Source organism: Paroedura picta, chromosome 6 (genome assembly GCF_049243985.1).
Source record: "Paroedura picta isolate Pp20150507F chromosome 6, Ppicta_v3.0, whole genome shotgun sequence".
NCBI lineage: Eukaryota > Metazoa > Chordata > Lepidosauria > Squamata > Gekkonidae > Paroedura > Paroedura picta.
Genome location: NC_135374.1, coordinates 19,173,861 through 19,191,564, shown reverse-complemented (window position 1 = coordinate 19,191,564; position 17,704 = coordinate 19,173,861). Strand labels below are relative to the sequence as shown.

Here is a 17,704-nt window from a genome sequence, read left to right as displayed (position 1 = left end):
ATCCTGGTAATTTGGGATCCGGCTGGCTGTAGTAGCATCATGCCCCCAGGAGGCGTTTGCCAATCAACATCTCTGAAAGTCAGGATTACTAGAGCTGAAGTCTGGAGCAGCAGGCCAGAGGTACTCTTTGATTGGTGAGGGAAGATCCACACGCCTAGCCAATGAACGGGGCTCCTACTACAAGCCAATCACAAAAGAGTGATTTTGAGCATCCCGCCCAGCAACTGGATCCACGAGGGACTGCCAACGCGAGCTGGCCTCTCCACACTTGCTTCTTGCCCCTCTGTGGCTCAGATGACATGCTTCCAGGCCTTATTGTAGGCCATCCTGGACCTTCCCATACTGTTCTAGAATCCTTGCTCAAAGCCCCCCAAAAGTGCTGGGGGTGCCGAGCAAGACGTATGCTCGGATATTTCCACTCTTCACAGTGGAGCACTAAATATGTGTCTGCTGCCACCGCCGGCATGGTATAGCGCTTAAGAGCGGCGGCTTCTAATCTGGTAAACCAGGTTTGATTCCCCACTCCTCCTCCACGTACAGCCAGCTGGGTGACCCAGGGCCAGTCACAGTCCTGTTAGAGCTGTTCTCGAGAGCATTCACCTACCTCACAGGATGACTGTTGTGAGGAGAGGAAGGGAAGGAGATTGGAAGCTGCTTTGAGACTCCTTCGGGTAGAGAAAAGCGGCATATAAGAACCAAGTATTCTCCTTCAGTAATATCAGGGCTCTCTCAGCCTCACCTCCCTCACAGGGGGTTTGTTGTGGGGAGAGGAAAGGGAAGGCGACTGTAAGCCACTTTGAGACTCCTTCGGGTAGAGAAAAGCGGCATATAAGAACCAACTCTTCTTCAAAAACGCAAATTCCATCCATAAGAGCAGGAGATCTGCCCGTCTACAAGCGCAGGGTACAAATGACTACAAGTTCTGATCATAGCAGGTGTGAGCTACTCCCAACGGATGAGGAGCTGGTTACCAGAGAGTCAGACCTGCATTACGGCTACTGCAAACAACAAAGTGTTGGAGCACCTTGAAGACCACCACATGAACTGAAGCCCATTCTGGCAGATCCATGAGGCTTGATTCAAATGGGAGACTCCCAAAGCAAAAGCGCTGTCAGACAGGAAATAGCGTTTGCACAGTGTCTCCTTTTAAAGGGGTTCCTGCTCATACCAAGCAGCTGGTGATGCTGTGCGCTATTCAGGTCAGGTGTCCCAAGGGAGCTGACTAGATGCCCATTTTAAAATGAGGTCTTGTGCAAGGGCAAAGGAAATGTACTTTTGCCTTGCCCAACAGAAGGGGAGCCCGGTGGCACATCTGGTGCGTTTTGTTGCTGTTCAGACCAACACGGCTAACCAGCACTGAATTTAAATCAGGCCTTATACTCACAAGTAGGAAGCTATCAACCTCAGTCTCCGCTGAACCAGAAGGGCAGCTAGCTTAAGTCTTGCAAAAAGATTTAACAGGGCCAGTGGTACCTTCAAGACTATAAATGCAATACAAATATTTTGAAGAAATCTAACCAAATTTCTTTCAGTGGAAATTTTTCTGAGTCAGCGATCACTTCTTTCACCCTTGGGGTGCACACCTGTTAGATACATTTATTCATCAAATGAAAAACTGGAGAAAGATGGGAGGTGGAGAGAGAGAGGATACCGGGAGGGCTTAGTTTTAAAGAATTCAATAGAAAGAGAAATCAGAAGACCACTCACAACTGTTGATAGATAGGGAAAATGGGATTAACATTAGATCTAATCCAGGAAAAGTATCGGCTGAGACATAAACAACAAGTGAATCCAATTAGAAAAAGTAGAGAGACCATATAAAGGTTTAGTCCAGCCTTTCTCAACTGTTTTACTGCTGAGAAACCCATGAAGCAGCATGATCATGCAGAATATAATAAGCCCTATGAAGATAGGTTGAGGGACTTGGGAATGTTCAGCCTGGAGAAAAGGAGGTTGAGAGGGGACATGATAGCCCTCTTTAAGTATTTGAAAGGTTGTCACTTGGAGGAGGGCAGGATGCTGTTTCTGTTGGCTGCAGAGGAGAGGACACGCAGTAATGGTTTTAAACTACAAGTACAACAATATAGGCTAGATATCAGGAAAAAGTTTTTCACAGTCAGAGTAGTTCAGCAGTGGAATAGGCTGCCTAAGGAGGTGGTGAGCTCCCCCTCACTGGCAGTCTTCAAGCAAAGGTTGGATACACACTTTTCTTGGATGCTTTAGGATGCTTAGGGCTGATCCTGCGTTGAGCAGGGGGTTGGACTAGATGGCCTGTATGGCCCCTTCCAACTCTGTGATTCTGTGAATATGATTGGGAAGCACAGCAGTTAATACACCAATCAGGGCCCCTCCCCTTCCCACCCCCTCCAGGCCCATCTTCCCCTGAGGCGCAGGTATGGAGGGGTTAGACGAGTTGAGAGAAAGGGGAAAGGGGTAGGGTGCTGAAGTCCATTTAGTTGCCATGGGGATTATAAGATGTTGAGGCTAATGTGTTTTAATAAGTTTTTTTGTATGGTTTTTTATTCTGTAACCTGCCATGAGCCAGCTAGTCTGGGAGTGCCAGGTAATAAATCAAATAATAATAAATCTAATTATCATTAATAATTATAATATCACCTTATAAATGTTTAACACATTTTAAAAATAGATCAAAATTAATTAAGTCCCACCAGTTTGGGAACCCCTTTCAGGGCCATCAAGAAACCCCAGGGTTTCATGAAACCCTGGTTTATTCAAAGTGAAATATCTGTAAAGTGTAAGCTGTGCTGAGATTCTGACATTTATAGTGAGTGAGAAATCAAACCTGGGGGGACATGGTACCGAACATCTTGATGAATCCTATCATAGAATCATAGAGTTGGAAGGGGCCATATAGGCCATCTAGTCCTAATTCAGGACTAAGAATGATTTGGTCAACCAACAGGTTGAGAAAAACAAAATAAAAAAATCTATATGAGAATAGACAAAGGTCCTTAATATATCAATCCTTACATCCCAAAAAGCCTAGTATATGCCAAATAAGCCCACCATATTGGTGTCAAGAGCCACAACAAAAACCACACGCAATCCAAACCACAAAGGTCTGATTGAATATATAAATGTGCACATATATCTTTGTGGAGGTGTTCCATTGATTTACTAAAGACGTCTCTTTTTATATAGATCTATTTTGGAGGTGTTTTTTTTTTTCTGTTTCTTGACATTTTGGGTTACCTAATCCTTCTGTATTTTCTGGCTGGGTTTCTATTCCCGTTTTTCATCACAGCATTTTTCTAATTCAGCTCTTTCATGTTGGAGGCTTCCTTTCCAGCCAAGCTCTAACAGTATCAGGTCAGCAGCTTTACAAAGGAGGTTCCCCTTGGATCTTCTTCCTGGATAAAAGCACAGGGACTTCTGATGCCTGCTAGTGATAGAGGTGTGCATGTCTTGATAGAGGGGAGGCACAGTATGAAATCACATGACCCTTTGAAAGCAAAGGAACCCTTTTTATAGCAACTTACATTGATCTCTTCTTCATGCAGGAGAGCCCTGAAGAATGTTTTGGCTTTAAGGGTGCAGTGGAAGAGGTTCTTACAAAATTAATTAAGCTACAATTCTGCCATGTGTTGAGAACCCAAACTACACGGAGGGACAAAGATGCAATTAAGAGCTCATTTTGAAATCTTTAAAAAAATGTAGATAGATAGTACAAATGTGCTGTATATATATGTGTAGGAGAAGAAGTAGAGTTGGATTTATCAGGGCTGGTTTATCCATGCAGCATGTGCTACGGGCCCTGCATTTCCAGGAGCCCCACGCGGTGTCTTAGCCTCCCTCCTCCGCTCTTTAAGGACACTCAGAGTCACACCCCTTTCCACTGTAGAAGGATCCTCTGCCCCCATTTCTGGCTGCTCCCGCTGCATTTGCACACTGCTAGGGCCCTGCTAATCCTTAAACTAGCTCTGGTGCTACAGGCCCCACAAATCCTTAAACCACTCCTGGGCTTTATACTCCACTTTACACTACCCAAAGGAGTCTCAAAGCAGTTTACAATCACCTTTCCTTTCTCACTTTACATCTTAACCACCAACTTGAGAAAGTGTTCTGTGTATCTCAAAAGATGAAACACTTGTTGACCCTAACATGGTCTTCTACTGGTTATGGACTGCCAGTATTTCCACATCCTTTTGGTTATTTGTGGTTAGTTCTACAGCCTGAGACATTCAAGGACAGGAGATGGGTCAGTTTTGCATTTATGAATCTGGAATAACCACTGCTCAGAGTTAATGGTTGCAAATTTGAAAGGGCCAGTCACAGGGCTCCAACCCACCAGCTTCCAGGAGTTCACTCAGCTGAGCATTCAGACTTTTGGCCCAACTACTGCAGTTCTGGCTACTGTGACTGACACCAGCTACCTGTCGCCATTGAGAGGACACCAGCGTCTGAATCCAATATCTGGGAATGAGCACAAACTCATGTGTCAAAATTCAGGCCACTTTAGGGTTCAGGAAGCAAAGCTCAAGGAAGATAAGCTCTCCAAACATTTACTGAACTCCAGCCTGTACAGTTCTTCAAGGCTGTTTGGTCTCTCCATGGGGGTCAGCCTTTACAGGCTTCCTTGCACTGCCCCTTAAATGGGTTGCAGAAAGGAGCCCGAGACAGCTGGGCCAGGAGAATGGAGGGGATGAAATGCCCCCTGGGAGGCACTTCACCCCCATATTTAACCCTCTGGTTTTCCTCCCCCTCCTTGAAGCAACAAGGAGCAAAACCAAAGGGTTAAATGGCTGACAGACATTTAAACCTTTGAGCTAAGCAGTGGAATCTGCCAGCCATTTAACCCTTCAATGGCTTACCCTTCCCAGAGGAATACCTCCCTTTCTCTTGGCCATGGACAAGGGAATGGGAGAAGGGAAGCTTCTTCCCAGACGATCCCCCCTTTTTTCCTGGCTGTGGCTCACCACGGCCTGGAGAAAGGAGGAGGGGTTCCTAGGTGATCGCCTCCCTTCACCCTGGCAGTGGCAAGCTTTGGCCAGGAGAAAGAGAGAAGGGAATCACCTTTCTGGGTGATCCCACCTTTCTTCCGGCCATGGCTCACCGCAGCTGGGAGAAATAGCAAAAGGAAGCCTTTTCCTGCCCCCCTCCATTTTTCCTGGCTGCGGCAAATCACAGCCACGAGACAAAGGGAAGGGAAATGATGTGAAAGAGCTCTACAAGAAGCTAGTGAGCCACTGCTAGTCAGAGTAGACAGTACTGACATTGACAGGCCAGCTACCTGACTCAGGATAAGGCAGTTTTATGTGTGTTCATGTCTTGAACAATTGCTGGAGTAGTGGTCAGGGGAAGAGCCTCTTGTGGTGCAGAGTGTTAAGGCAGCAGTCATGCTGTCTGAAGCTCTGCCCATGAGGCTGGGAGTTCGATCACAGCAGCTGGCTCAAGGTTGACTCAGCCTTCCATCCTTCTGAGGTCGGTAAAATCAGTACCCTGCTTGCTGGGGGGTAAACGGTAATGACTGGGGAAGGCACTGGCAAACCACCCCGTATTGAGTCTGCCATGAAAACGCTAGAGGGCGTCACCCCAAAGGTCAGACATGACCCGGTGCTTGCACAGGGGATACCTTTAGTGGTCAAGGGAAACAACATTACAGGTGAAGTGTTAGATTCCTTCTCTCCCTCTGGCTGACCACAAGGAGAAACAAAGCGTTAAATAGACCCTGAGTCAAACCCTGAAGGATTCTTCTGTTTTAAAGATTTTATTTATTTATTTATTTATTTATTATATTTCTATACCGCCCTCCCCGGAGGCTCAGGGCGGTTTATATTAAACATATAAACCATACATGGAACAATTTAAGTGAGGAGCAATTCCCCAGCAATGCTGGGCTGTTTAGGCAATAAAGTCTCCTCATGGTTTGAAAAGATCCCACTATTTTGGCAGGGTCAGGAATCTTAGCTATGAACCACTTTCATGGGCATTACTGTTGACATCACCATCTGAGGTGTCCATGAAACATGAAGAGGTGGTCCAGATTTGGTCTCTTACCCACAAGTTTATCACCTCAGAAGCTGACTGGATTCAGACACAGAGCCGCGAAACCATGGCTGAACTGCCATTTGGCTCTCAGGAGATCGTTCAGTTCCACGTTCACCTCAACAAACGCTCGCTCCATGGCCATCTCTCGCTTCCCCACCAAAAAAGGTTATGTATCCCACACTACACTGAGGCAAGATGGCCAAAAATCACACCCTAGCAGCAGAACTAATCTTGTTCTTGAACGGAGTGCTCCATTGCTCGCTTTGAGTTTTATTTATTTCATTCAATTATACTCTCAAAACCACTCTTTGTGGTAAGTAAGGCCAAGAGAAGATGACTGACCCAAGGTCACTCAGCAAGCTCCCATGGCCCAAGCGAAGCCATATTCTAGATACCAGTCTGATACACTTAACCACAACATTGCACTGGCTCTTCTGATTTTGTTTCGCTTGTCAATGACTAAAGTATGGAGTAAATCAGCTTACAACTATCCTTCAAATAACAGCAGTGGTGCCGACATACTGGAGGGAAAAAAACGAAGCCATTTCCAATAATGTTGTTGCAATTTTTTTTTAAAGTCACACCCAGTAAATTATTCTTTTTTCCCTCCTAGCTTTGGTTTGGACCACCCACCCCCATAAAAAAGAAATTATAAAAACTGCCATGTGTATTTCTTGGGAGAAGAAGAGCTGGCTTTATACCCTGCTCAAAGGAGTCACACAGCAGCTTACCCTTCCTCTCCTCACTACGGACACCCTGTGAGGTAGGTGGGGCTGAGAGAGTTCTGACAGGACTGCTCTGTGAGAACAGCTTTAACAGGACTGTGACTGGCCGAAGATCACCCAGCTGCCTTCATGTGGAGGAGCGGGGAATCAAACCCAATTCTTCAGCTTAGAGGCCACTGCTCTTAACCACTATGCCACACTGGCTCAGCCTCCTATTCTCTATCCTACTCTTCCTTAAATTGAAAGGTGAGCAGAGGGAAATAGATCATAATGCATCAGCACAACCATGGCAGGTGGAAAGTGACATTTTTTCATTACAAAAAAATACGGTCACAACCCCTGGCTGTCAGCCAGGCAGGGAATTTGGAACTGGTTTATGTGTGGCATTTCGTATTTTTGCTGGGGAGAAGACCAGGGCCAACTCCTGGTTTCAGGGTCTGAGATGAAATCCATCCTCCTGCTGCTAGTTCTGGAGGCCTCACTTCAAGAAGGACGTCGATAAAATTGAAAGGGTACAGAGGAGAGCAACGAAGATGATCTGGGGCCAAGGGACCAAGACCTATGAAGATAGGTTGAGGGACTTGGGAATGTTCAGCCTGGAGAAAAGGAGGTTGAGAGGGGACATGATAGCCCTCTTTAAGTATTTGAAAGGTTGTCACTTGGAGGGCAGGATGCTGTTTCTGCTGGCTGCAGAGGAGAGGACACGCAGTAATGGGTTTAAACTTCAAGTACAACGATATAGGCTAGATATCAGGAAAAAGTTTTTCACAGTCAGAGTAGTTCAGCAGTGGAATAGGCTGCCTAAGGAGGTGGTGAGCGCCCCCTCCCTGGAAGTCTTCAAGCAAAGGTTGGATACACACTTTTCTTGGATGCTTTAGGATGCTTAGGGCTAATCCTGCGTTGAGCAGGGGGTTGGACTAGATGGCCTGTATGGCTCCTTCCAACTCTATGATTCTATGATTCTAGTTAGGGTTGCTGGTTCTAAGTGGGGAAACATCTTGAGATTTTGGGGGGATGGAGCCTGGGGAGGGCAGGGTTTGCATAGGGTCCTCCTCAATATCATACAGCCCACCCTCCGAAGAAGCCATTTTCTCCAAGTGAGCTAATCTGGAGAAGAGCTGTAATTCCAGGAGATCTTCAGGCCCCACCTGGAGGTTGGCAACTATACGGCAAGTCCTCTTTGCATGTTCCGCCACGAAAAACCTACAAAAAAAGGAATGTCCAAAAGGAGAAGAGGGGCGTGTACGTGTGTGGATCAAGGCGTATGAACGACAGGCACACCACAGTGATTTTGATCAACACTTTATAAAACCTACCGCAACGCATGACAGCAAGACTCAAGCTGAGAGACGTGAATACAAAGGGAGCTGAAATAATGATAACCCACAGGACTGCACTCAAGGGTTGTGCCGTCTGTGAATTATACTGAACTCTTCCAGCAGAAAGCACTAATTATTTAGCACAGTCAGTTCTCTGTTGACAGCTGATCTCCAAGAGACAGTCAGAGAATAAGGTTTTTCCTGTCAATGACAGATAGTTTACTAAGAGGGACGAGTGCTTGAAAGGCAGTCCCCAGACCGAAGACCAATGAAGCTGCTGCAATTCAAAAAGGGAGCGTTGAAACAGCCCCCTCACCCCAAAAAGAAATCTTCAGGATGGCTGCCTTAGAAAACACCACCCACTTTGACCTTGCCCCAGTTTGGAGCAGTGGCCTTTGGAGACAGAGCAAACCAGTGGGGTTGCCTGTTGCTTCCCAGAGTGAGTTCAAGGATGAACACCCCCTCCCCCCAGCCAAATCTCTCACTCAGAACAGCAGCAGATGCTCCAGACTGTGATGACACCTATGCAGCTGTTCTCATAGAATCATAGAGTTGGAAGGGGCCATACAGGCCATCTAGTCCAACCCCCTGCTCAACGCAGGATTAGCCCTAAGCATCCTAAAGCATCCAAGAAAAGTGTGTATCCAACCCTGAGGTAGGTGCATTCTGAGGCAGGTGCATTCCCCATGCCACTTCTCCCTGGAGAAACTATCCTCTTTGTCCCACCATTTAGCAACTTTTTCAGCAATTCCTATTTATTCAAACATTTATGCTACGCCTTGGTGTAGTGGTTAGGAGTGTGGACTTCTAATCTGGCAAACCGGGTTTGATTCTGCGCTCCCCCACATGCAGCCAGCTGGGTGACCTTGGGCTCACCACAGCACTGATAAAGCTGTTCTGACTGAGCAGTGATATCAGGGCTCTCTCAGCCTCACCCACCTCACAGGGTGTCTGTTGTGGGGAGAGGAAAGGGAAGGCGATTGTAAGCTGCTTTGAGCCTCCTTCGGGGAGAGAAAAGCAGCATATAAGAACCAACTCGAATGTGTAGTTCCATCCTCAGCCCTAGAATCTTCCTGGAATATCTGGCAAGTTAAACCTGATGCAGGATCTTGAGGTGTGCCAGACAGAGATCTGCAGCAGTCGCTACCGATTTACACGTCTGTAAACATAGAAGGCCATCCATGCCAAGAAACCAATTTTAGATTACCTGTTTAAGACACTAGCAACCAACTGGAGCTATGTGTGTGTACTGGCACTCCTATGGCTGTTCCTATCAGCAAGAATCAAGAACAGAGTATTTAAAAAAGTGGAAAAGGAAAAGAACTCTGAAGCATTACCCTGGCATTTCCAAACTCACAACAGAACACTGTCAGATGTGCCAGACTCAGTAGGTTAGGCTCCTCAGGCAAACTTAACAGGGGAAAGATAGCTTGTCATGCAACAGACTTTTCAGCCCAGGAAAAAATATTTCAGTCTTGTAAACGGTGGGTTTACATAATCCCGATTTGGTCAAACCTGATGGCATGCCGCCTAGCTAAAAACTAAACCCTCCTTACTCCCCACCCGATCGAGTCCCCACCCACACTCAGCCACCTTTAGGATATTTTAGCGATAGCAGATATAGCTGCATGGATCTCTTTCAGATGGACAACCAATAAGCTTGTATTTCCCCCCAAAAAGGGTGGGGGGAATAATAGGCTGCAGAATTTGAGTAATAAAATAAAAATTCAAAACCATGGGTCAAAGATTTCACGGAGATCCTTTTGACTGTACTAAGGTCCTGTTCTTAACACACGAATATTTGGAAAATATATAATCTGCATGCATAGCTTGACCCCAAAATCATCAGCAAAGGAAACTCCAAGCCGCAAGCGTTCTCATTTGAGCTTTAAGATCAGAAGACGGCATTATTAGAAGCCTAGGAGACGATCACGCTTTTCAGAGGTTATCAAGCCAGAAGACAGCCTCTTTCTGTATCATTGCTCCCCTGATACAAGTTATTTATCACTGCGTAGAAGAAGGGGAAGGAGGCAGCCAACACCGCAAGCATATTTATTACAAGAGGCAAGTTTTTGCTGCGATGGAATCAGACTACTACCGTCAAGTGATGTAGGACACACACCTCTGACATTATCCCCTCCCCTTAGATTTTTAGTTTTTGTCTACAAGGACAGCTATCAACTATGCATGCAAATATTTGGAAAGCCGGGGGCGTGTGTGAGACCATCATAATGCAACAGCAGTTTTGGATTCTCACCTTCAGAGGACCACTGGAAATTTATTTTCTTTCTTTCTGTTTTGGTAAATACTAATGGGGAAAGACAGTACATTGCAAGTTGCAACCTGGTTTATATTGAACCATGCAGGTGAATTCTTTCATACCTCTGACGGTCTCCTTTAGGTTCAAATGTTTTTAGCAGGATTCCTTGTCTACAGCTGTGTTAATCATCACCCCCACCCCACCCCCCAAACCTTTTTAAAGGAACAGAGAGGGCAATATCCTTGCACTGCCAATGGCTGTGACCGGGTTAACCATCTGACTCCCAGTTCTACATAACTCCTGACAGCCTGGAGCTCGTGCTGGTGAAATGCACTTGATCTTCTCTGTCTCCTTTCCCCTCTCTGCTTAGAAAATGGCTCAGCCATGCATTGCTAGCACCCAGGCCAGGCCACCAGGTGTTACCTTCCTCTTACAAGTGCTTTTCAAGACCTGGTCTCCACCATATTGTCTCCTCTACTCGGGGCTCAGAGCTCTGGACATGACGCAAACGCACCTGTGGGCCAACACACACCCTGCAGCGTGGGGCACCGGATATTTCAGGCCAGAACCGGTTAACCCACCCCGAAGCACGCCGGGCTTTTCAAAGATATTATTCTCCCAATCGAGTTGGGAGCAATATTTCTCCATGACCAGCTTTCATGAGAAAATCAATAGGTGCTCACCTATTCCATATTGACAGATTTACACCCACTTCCACACAGCTCTGTACGGGTCTGCTCCCAGGTCAGTCAATATTAAGACCGCAGCCTTAACCACAAGGACTCCCGCGGGACTAAGCCGGCTACGATTTACATACTTAGAAATGAGTCTCATGAATTAATAACACCAGGCTTATTCTTTTGTGACCACGTCAAAGAATGCAGTGCCCTCTGCAAACCTGGACTATATCACAAGGAAGTAAACACCACCAAACCTTCGGAGTAAAAATAAAAAGGACCAGGCATGCATAAAGACCAATTCGCAAGTCTTTCAGGCTTCCGGAACTGGACTGCAAATGATTCCACCCATCGAGAAGGCTCCCAAAAGAAAACTAAGGAGCCCGTTCACCCAGAAGCGAACATCTGAGCATCCAGGCCAACATCCCCCAAGCCAGCCTTGGTACTCCAAACCAAGATCAGATCTACAGGAGTAGGGAAAACAGGCTGACATGTGGCAAAGGGAGCATTCATTTATTTGTGGCATTTCAAGACCGCCTTTCTTCAGCCATAGTGGCTCTCCAGCAGTTCACAACACAAGCAAGGGGGAAGATGATAGAATTGTCACAAATACAAATCATGATGTTCAGTACTACTGGGGAGAGGGGAGGGGGCAAGTCACACCTTCCCCTCACATGCGGCTTAATTTCCCAGGGGGTTGCCCAGGTAATGCACTGTAGCAAAAACCAGCAGGGAGAGCGCAAGAGAGTGACTGGCTTTGTGGGTGATGCTGTTCTTCTCCTGTGGGCCACAGCTTCACTCGTTTGCCATTTTCCAATTTCCAAAGTCTGATGTTTCCAGACGGATTTTTAAGACAGCCTTAATTTACTTTGCAAGCGGCCCTAAGGACCCGGTAGGGCAAAAACGGCATATGTATGAATCTTTCTCTCTATTCCTATATGCCTGTCGGAAAGTATACATTGCAGGGGCTAGATGCTTCAACAAGGAATCCTATCTGATTTAGAATCATAGAGCTGGATGGGGCCATGAAGGCCATCTAGTCCAACCCCCTGCTCAACGCAGGATCAGCCCGATGTCTTCGTGGTGGGTTTTTTTTTTTTTTTAAGAGCAAGTTATACAAGAAAGGAGAACACATTTCCCATGCCGGCTTACCTTCCTCGGCTCCTGGATTCCCCTCCCTCAATGAAAGAGCCACGAGGATCCTTCCGGGGCAAGGTGGCCGAGAGGACATCTCCCCTCCCCTCCCCTCCCCTCCCCAATAGCAACAACTGTATTCAGCAGGGCAGCGAGGACGGCTCAATGCAACCCGCCGCCCACCCGCAGCCGAGCAGGGCGGCCGCCGCAAGCCACGATCGACAGCCACGAATAATCCCCCCGCCCACCCCTCCCGCTCCGCCCGGCAGATGGTGGCTCTGGGTGCGGGGCAAGTGCTGCGCCCCGGGAGCTCGCGCCGCTCGCCATGATTAATTGATTGCCGGTCGCTAGGCGACCCGCGCCGGGCTTTGCAGCAGCGGCCTCTCGGCCATTGCCAGTCAAGGCTGGGAGCGTCCCGGGGGGGGGGGGGGCAGGCGGCTAAACCCCCGGGTGTTGCAGCAGCAGCCCCTACACGGCGTGCCAAAAATGCAACGCGGGCTGGGGGAAGGGGGCGCCCTCCCGCCTGGGGTTCGCCGATGCCAGCGCTCCACCCTCCGGGCCCCTGGCCGCAAGGCGGGAATAAAAGGGGGCTGCCATAGGGGGGATAAAAGGGGGCCTCCTTCCCGCCCCCGCGGCTGCATCCTCACCTGGGCTCTCACAGTCCCATCGCGCCGCAGAGTCTCCAGCCGCCTGCCAGCGTCCCTCTTCTCTAGCCGAGGCGGCGGGAGCCCGACGGCGCGCTTGGAATCTGGGTCAGCGCAGGGATCAAGGAAAGGAGGAGGAGGAAGAGGAAGAAGCGGCGGCGGCAGGACAGCGCGCGCAAGAAAGGACAGCCGCTGCGCCCTGGGCAGGCGAGGCGCAGCTCCAGGGGAGACGGAATGGAGAAGCGGCGCTGCGCTCGCCTTGCCCCCTGCTGGTGGGATCCCGGCACTGCAGGCCGAGACGCCCTTCCCCTTGGGCCTCGTTCACACGTGCGACGCGTGCCCTTGCCCTTCCCAAGTTAGGGGCTTCTCGCAGGTTTGGAGGGGGGCGCCTGGGGAGGGATCTCCCCAGTGAGGTACAAGGCCATACGGTTTGACCACCATCGCAGCCGTTTCCCCCGGGGGAAACTGATCGATGCTGCCTGGAGAACACCTGAAATTCCGGGAGATCCCCAGGCCCCAGCTGGAGGTTGGGAAGCCGACTAAAGACCCGGTCTGTTATACCTTTGAGAGCTAATAAATGAATACGAGCCAGTATCAAGGCTCCCCCGGATCTCTCTTGCAGTGTTGTCATATCAGAACATTTATATACATACCTGTTTTTTCCTGGGTGGACAAAATGATCCAGTTGTGAAAGGGCACAATAAGTGTGTGCATGCAGCCTGAGACCTGAGGTGTGATATTCATGATGTCCCGTTCACACATGCAAACCTGCACTGGCTCTTGCAGGCATTGCCACAGACGCATGTCTACAGGTAGGCTTCCCTACCTGTAGGGTCTCATGTGAGCCAAGCAGGGCCGGATTTTCCTATAGGCTAACTAGGCTTCAGTCTAGGGCCTCAAGAAGGGCCTATATTCCACATTTTTTATAAAGGCTAGTACCAATCACAACATGTTTCATTTAACATATTGATATATATCACAGTGATGCTGCATTTTATTATCTCTCATGTAATTTACAAACTGAGAGCCAGTTTGGTGTAGTGGTTAGGAGTGCGGACTTCTAATCTGGCATGCCAGGTTCGATTCTGTGCTCCCCCATATGCAACCAGCTGGGTGACCTTGGGCTCGCCACGGCACTGATAAAATTGTTCTGACCGGGCAGTGATATCAGCGCTCTCTCAGCCTCACCCACCCCACAGGGTGTCTGTTGTGGGGAGAGGAATGGGAAGGCGACTGTAAGCCGCTTTGAGCCTCCTTCAGGTAGAGAAAAGCGGCATATAAGAACCAACCTTCTTCTTAAAATTGGGAGGAGAAAGGGCCACATAAGTGGAATAGGCTCCAGGAGTAGTCAAACTGCGGTCCTCCAGATGTCCATGGACTACAATTCCCAGGAGCTCCTGCCAGCGAAATGGAATATGGAATATGACAACGTGGTGACAATAAGGTGGTGGAAACTGGGATGGGTGAAGTTTGGGGAGGGAACTCAGTGGTGTAATTCTAGGACTTCGGTGTCTCCTATATGCTATAGCAGGGTTACCCAGACAGTGTACCAGGGTACCGCAGCATACCTCAAGAACCCCTCAGATGCACTATGGTATGGGAGATTCCAAGATGGCAGCCGCACAGAGTTAGTAGCCACGGCCTCAATATCGCTGCTTTTTCACCCGTGGCTGTGGTAAGTTGGCCAGGTGGGTCTTCTTTTGGGCATTGGGGCTGTCTTGAATGGGGGGATGGACATATTGTAATTAATACATTTTTATTTGCATGTGGGGGTGTGGCAAGGGCATGGCCAGCTGACATAACTTCCTGTGGTACCTCGAAGCCTGAAAAAGATTTCAGGTGTACCTTCATGGTCAAAAGGTAGAAAAGCGCTGCTCCATGATCTTTATTCATTCGTTCATTCAATTTCTATACTGCCCCTCACTTTGACATATACTGGCATAGAGCACAACCTCAAGGAGAGCTGACTGCTGTGGTCTGGAAGACAGTTGTAATTCTGGGAGAGCTTCTGGCCCTACCTGGAGGCTGGTAGCCCTAGTACTGGTGCTATTTAATTCATTCAGAAATGCTTTGGGGCGTAAATAGTAAAATGGCCAGGGTTGCAGATGACACCGAATTAATTCATAGAGAGCTCTGAAAAGATGTCTCCAATGTGGATGAGTGTGCTACCACACAGCTAATGAGGCGCAAGGTATGGATGCATTAAAAGTGATGCATGCTGTGGCACAAGAAGATCTTGATATGTATATAGAAAAGGCTTTCTCAACCAGGGTTTTGTGAAACCCTGGGGTTTCTTGACAGCCCTGGCTGGAAGGGTTTCCTGAATGGGTGGGAGTTACATAATTTTCAATATTTTTTTAAATTAGTTAAACTTTTTTTTCAAGCGATATGACTATATATGGTCACGTCAACCCACCAACCCCTTCCAAAATGGAAAATGATGGGCCTAGAGGGGTGGGGAAGGGGAGGTACACAGCTATGCTTCCCAACCATATTCTGCAGGATGACGCCACTTCTGGGGTTTCTCAATGGTAAAACAAAGGTCAGGAAGGCTGGTATATAGACCATTGGTAGTCAACCTGTGGTCCTCCAGATATCCATGGACTACAATTCCCATGAGCCCCTGCCAGCATATGCTGGCAGGGGCTCATGGGAATTGCAGTCCATGAACATCTGGAGGACCACAGGTTGACTACCCCTGAGAACTACCCCTGACTATGAACTACCTCTGACTACCCCTGACTATGAACTTTCAGCTGACTGATAAGGATTGAGCTGCTGGTGGTGGGATCAGTGAAAATGTGGACTGACAATGCAACAGCAGAAGAAAAGGCAAATTAGCTCGATGCCTTTGGAAAGCATCCTGCACATGGCATAGTGCAGGGGTGTCCAAACACTGGCTCTCCGGATGTCCATGGATTACCATTACCATGAGCCCCTGTAAGTGTGTGCTGACAGGGGCTCATGGTAATTGTAGTCCATGGACATCTGGAGCGCCACAGTTTGGCCACCCCTGGCATGGTGGATAAGTGGTGTAGTGGAGAGATTGTCGGACCGGGGTTGGAGTTTGAATCCCCACTCTGTCGTGGAAGCTCACTGGGTGACTTTGGGTCAGATATACTCTCTCAGCCTAATCTACCTCACAGAGCTGTTGTTATGAAGGGGTCCCCACTGGGAGGGGAAAGCAGAGTATAAATAAAGGCAAAAGTATATGATCTCTGCATGTGGAGATTCTTCTGCTTAGTGATCTTTGTGACTTTGACGTACCAATCTGGCAAGAATTTGGGATGGATCAGCATATTGCCAGCCCCTGTAAGGTTGGCCCAGTTGCCTAATTGAGGGGGTCTGCATTTCTCATCCTTCCTGCTGGAAGCTTCTGTGTTAGATGGAAAAACAAAAAGGGAACAAAACCCCTACCTGAGAAAGCAAGTTAGAGACCTGAAGGTTGATTGACAAAACAGATTAAAATACAATACAAATATATTTATTATAAAGTGCACATTAAGAAAGTTAAAAACATTAAAACCGAAGAATCAGTCTGTGCAATATTGCACTGAGTGTGCATCCTCATGTGTACACTAAAAGAAAATGACCTTCGCTTTCTTTCCGCTTACGCATGAAGATGCACACGCAGGATTGAATTTTGGCCTTGTGCAGAGTGGTGGTTCTTGGCTACTTTGATTTTTAATTGTGAGCTCAACATCTGGAATTATTACTATATATTGCTGCACATTTCATGATTCTTAGGCCACCAATCAGGTTTTGTTGTAATATTGCATCACTAGCCTCAAAGCCCGTTCCTAAAAATGGGCCTTGAAAGGGCCCCCTCCCCTGGCCAGGCAGCTTAAGGTGGCTTTGGGCTGCAGCTCGCAGCCAGATCAAGTGGGACAGGCAGGGGCTGGCCAGCTCATTAGCAGGCCCAGGACAGAGCTCCTTAGCAGGCAGTCAGCAGGCCGGGTGGCCCTCATTAGCAGGCCCTCAACCACCACCCTTTGCCCAGGGTCATGTCCCCTTAACCTGCTGCTGGCTCCAGGCACTGAGGTGTGTCTGAGAGCAAAGAGGCTAAAGCCCAGGGATGGAGGGCGGGAGCTGCAGGGGCAGGGCCATTGGCCCTATTCCAACTTGGACAGCCAGACACGTTCCACCCCCCAGGCTGTTTCACAAATATATAGAGGAACCATGGATAAGGATTATATGTGTGCATATATTTTATTTGACCACTTATGAAGTCTGTGGTCATACCATGTGCAACCATTGAGACGGTGCAATATTGCAATATTCTTCGGTTTTAGCGTTGTTTGTAATCTTAATGTACACGTTATAATAAAGAGTTGTATTTTAATTTTAACCAGTTTTGCTGCTCCATCTTCAGCAGCTCTGCAAGCACAGGGTGTGCAGCCTTCATCTTGAGTGCTTCTTGGGGAACATCTCCGGCACCCCAGAAGTTTAGCAGCACACACCTCACTCACCTGGGGAATTGTGCTAACACAGCATCTCACGGCCTAGACAACGCCACCTCGAGGAGTGAGTCGCCAGAGGGATTAGTCACACACTGAAGCTTTAAATGCTTTGGTGGACTGAAGCCAGCAGATGTAATTCTGACCCTGCTCAAATCAATGGGAACTGTGCCATAGACATCAACATCAATCAGGTTTTCTGCATGTTCAGCAAACGGCAGTGTGTTAACAAGAATCACACATGCTCTTGCCAAAGGACAAGGTATGTGCTGCGGGGAGGGAGCTGCTCAACCTCCAGTAGGGTCCGGAAATACAGCATCACGTCGCAGCATCTCAGGTTCTTCCGGAACTGTTTGACGAGTACCGTTTTGTACTGGAAATCCTGCAGCTAGGAGGACTGGTTTCCCAGTGAAGATCTTGGGTCTGATTTAAATGGGCTACTAGGAAGACCAAAGAGTTTACCCACGCGATGCAGCACC

At 48.1% G+C, this 17,704-nt stretch overlaps 1 protein-coding gene across 4 annotated transcripts in view; it reads right to left on the bottom strand.

Annotated features, from left to right (window-relative positions):
* Nucleotides 1–13,022, bottom strand: part of ELMOD1 (ELMO domain containing 1) — a 59,240-nt gene extending 46,218 nt beyond the window's left edge. For 2 of the 4 annotated variants that reach the window (XM_077341581.1, XM_077341582.1), the window contains exon 1: nt 12,772–13,022. The gene's annotated coding sequence lies outside the window, so the exon portion shown is untranslated. Of the gene's footprint in view, nt 1–12,142; nt 12,292–12,771 lie in introns of those variants that run through there. The other 2 variants (XM_077341579.1, XM_077341580.1) reach the window with 2 other exon arrangements.
* Between the last annotated feature and the right edge of the window lie 4,682 nt (nt 13,023–17,704).